Source organism: Mus musculus, chromosome 14 (assembly GCF_000001635.26).
Source record: "Mus musculus strain C57BL/6J chromosome 14, GRCm38.p6 C57BL/6J".
In the NCBI taxonomy this organism is placed as follows: Eukaryota; Metazoa; Chordata; class Mammalia; order Rodentia; family Muridae; genus Mus; species Mus musculus.
In genome coordinates this window covers 45,925,301-45,928,630 of record NC_000080.6, presented here as the reverse complement: position 1 = coordinate 45,928,630, position 3,330 = coordinate 45,925,301, and the positions used below count along the sequence as shown (strand labels likewise).

The 3,330-nt window shown below is 44.3% G+C and overlaps 1 pseudogene; it reads right to left on the bottom strand.

Moving 5' to 3' along the window:
- Window positions 1-2,427: 2,427 nt before the first annotated feature.
- Gm46475 lies at window positions 2,428-3,113 on the bottom strand (annotated as a pseudogene).
- Window positions 3,114-3,330: the final 217 nt, after the last annotated feature.

The window sequence follows — 3,330 nt, the reverse complement described above, 5'->3', positions numbered from 1 at the left end:
ATGGCATGCGTGAATAAGTGTGGGCACACGGGCGTCACGGTACTCGAGTGGAGATCAGAGGACAACTGTCAGGGGCCGGGTCTCTCCTTCCGCAGCGACATGGCTTCCAGAGATTAGGCTTAAGTTTTAGATCCATCTCACTGGACCAAGTTCACAGTCTGAAAACTTGGTCCTCAGCTCGGGGCACTTCCATGGAAGACTGAAACCTTTGAGGTGCTGTATGTGTGTGTGCACACTTGTGTGTGTGAACCTGTATGTGCATGTGTAAGTGTATGTTCGTGTGTTATCCTGGATGGCAGATATAAGACCCTAGGGGTGAACCTTGAACTTATACACAGCTCTGGTACTAGCCTGCTTCCTGCTTCCTGATCTGCCAGAATTCGAGAAGCTAGCTTGCACTCCCAGCATGTGGGCAGAGCTGCCAACTACCCTGCTTTTCCTGCTGTGATTTGGCTGTGTCACCTGAAGACATAAACTACAGTCAACTCCTTCCATAAGTGTTGTCATATATGTGGTCACATTGACATAAAGGTAACTATACCAGTACCTTCTCAACCAAGCTAAATATTGCCTGGTTCTCCAATGACCGCAGCCCCCTGATTTGTGGACTTAAAGCATTTATGGACTTTAGCATGCCTGATGTTCTTCTGAAAGTGTGGTGCTCGATGTTAATTACAATGTTTCAAGTTCAAGTGGACTGCAACAAAACAAAGCAGGATCACAGCTTTCCCTAGACTGTAGACAAGCACTCTCGTGTGTGTGTGTGTGTGTGTGTGTGTGTGTGTGTGTGTGTGTGTGTGTGTGTGTGTATGAGCTCACACACACACACACACATACACACACACACACACCTGTCAATGGAGTCTAAGGAGACATTCAGCTTTTGGCAGCCAAGGCACTCAGCTGATAGCCGTTACATAAATAAACTTCCTAGTCTCCAATTTCACATACAGTAAGTATGTGTATATACCTAGTCTCCAATTTCACATATACTAAGCATGTGTGCAAACCTAATCTCCAGTTTGCATTCACTAACCGTGCATACACACATACCCACCACTGTCTTTTGAAGTAACCCATATGTTTACAACAGAACGTCTAAGCTACTAGCCCTCTATATCCTCATTTTCCACTTAACACACTCACCAGATATTTGAGAACCAACATAAAAAAAATTGATGTGATGAAGTATCTTGTTGGTTTTTCATACTTTCTTTATTCCTTAATTAATGTTTTGACAATTCAATATCCCAATATTTGTGTTAAGGGACATGCTCTTAGCTATGTTTTAACTAACATAAGTTCACATAAACCTAAGCACATCTTAGAAGTTCATATCTGTAAAATATATGTCTCACATTTTCAACAAGAATTCCCAGGTGGTGTTGGAAGTGCATCTTATTCTGAATTGATGGTGGAGTTGGCTGGCACACCTTCGTTTTCACTAGCACTTGTGTTATGAATAGAATCTCAGTATTATCTCACCCTTAATTTAGTTTTATTGCCTCTGCCCTTCTTCCAAAACTATTTGGCTTTAGTATTACCTGACATCTGTGCCTACGCAATCATAAACTGTTTCTAGATAAGCCAGATTTTTGAAGATGGTATTTCAGGATCTTCCTTCTAGCTTAGTGCTAAGTGGATAGTGTATATCTAGGTGATACAAACAGAGACACTACCAATCTCAAATATCTGTATGTCCTTATGTCTCTCACACCATCTACTTCCCTCATCTCCATAGCCACTGCACTAATACAAGTTGTCTTTGACAGGTACAGTTACCACATCACTTTATCATCATCATCACCACCACCATCGTCACCACCATCGTCACCACCCACCTCTCAGAACTGGGCAACATTGTACTCTTCCATTGCAGAAAAGGGTTTCTTGCCAAGTTCATAGATCAAATTGGAGCTGTATTTTATTTTAAAATCCTTCCAAGCCTGGTCATTGTCTTGAGAATTATAAGATGTCACATCTGACATGAGAATTCAAAAGCAACAGACTAACACAAATGATGTTTGATCAAAACTATCCCAGGTTGGTTTTGAGTCCCAAAGTACAATACAGATAAGTATACACACTTAATTCATACACATAAAAAAATACGAGTACACATGACAACTTGCTGTTTACACAATGATTAAAATGTAAAACTACCACTTTTGTTTGGTTTCATGTATACACTTAAATTCTTTTCTTTCTTTTTTAGTGCTTCTATGGTCATTAACAAAAGGGACAGCCGCACATATCCATCCATAAGTAATTACTTGTAGGGACCTCAGAACTGACAATACCCACCTCTCCCAATACCCTGCTTCTAGCATTTTTAAATCTGGAAACCAACTGTCTGAGCTCTCTGATTTTCATGTCCCCATCTACCTGTCCCTGTGGGTGGTGGCTAAAAAATCTCCAAGACTCTGCTCAACCATTCAGGTCTAGATCAAAATCTGATTACAACTCCTTGGTGTTGACAGCTCAGGCCACAGACAGTTTCTTCAGCAGCATCTTTGCTTTTAGGTACTTCCTGCCCTTGATGTCGTTGTACTCATGGAGGAGGGAGATATGGTCCTCCAGTTCACCCATATGGCAGTCCTCTGCTGTTAACTGGGAGATCTCCAGGCCCAGTGTGTCCTGCTTCTGTTTCTCCGTGTCAGAATTCAAAGACTCCTCGCTGATCTCATCAGCCTCTTCAGACTTGGGAGTTGGCTGCGGTTATCGGAAGGCTCCACAACAGACCATTTCAGTTGAGTCCTGACTCAGTCCTCCTGAGAACTTCGGGGCTTCCATTCAACAGACAAGTCCAAAACATAGAAAGTTGAACAACCATGAGGAGAGTGTAGGTCTGAGCAGAGTGCTCATCGAAGGCCTACATGAGAATTCTCACTCAGGCGGAGGTGAGCAAGCCTAACCCACCTGTGGGGGAGGAAGAAGAGCAGGTGCTTCAGCCGAGAGGAGTTGGACAGAGAGTGGAGTGGAGCAAACATTGGAGCTGTGGCAGACAGCCAACAGTGTGGGGCCCTTCAGTGGTGGGAACAACCCCAAAGCTTTGGCCCAGTACTCACAGTCTGACCGCGAACCTCAGAAGGTTTGGGGAAGGGGGTGGTCATGTCCTTCACCCCACCCTGTCCTTGCTCCACATTCTCTCTGACCTCTCTTTGCCACAACTTCCCTTGCCTGAAGGACTTAGGACACTAGCTGCCCCTCTAGGATAGGTACGCTTCATCCCGGGACGCATACCCTCAATCCCCAGCCTAGGCTGGGCACACCTTGTCCATTTTCCCTGGTGTCTAGTCCATCCGGCTGAGCAGTGGCAGCTGGCTATCC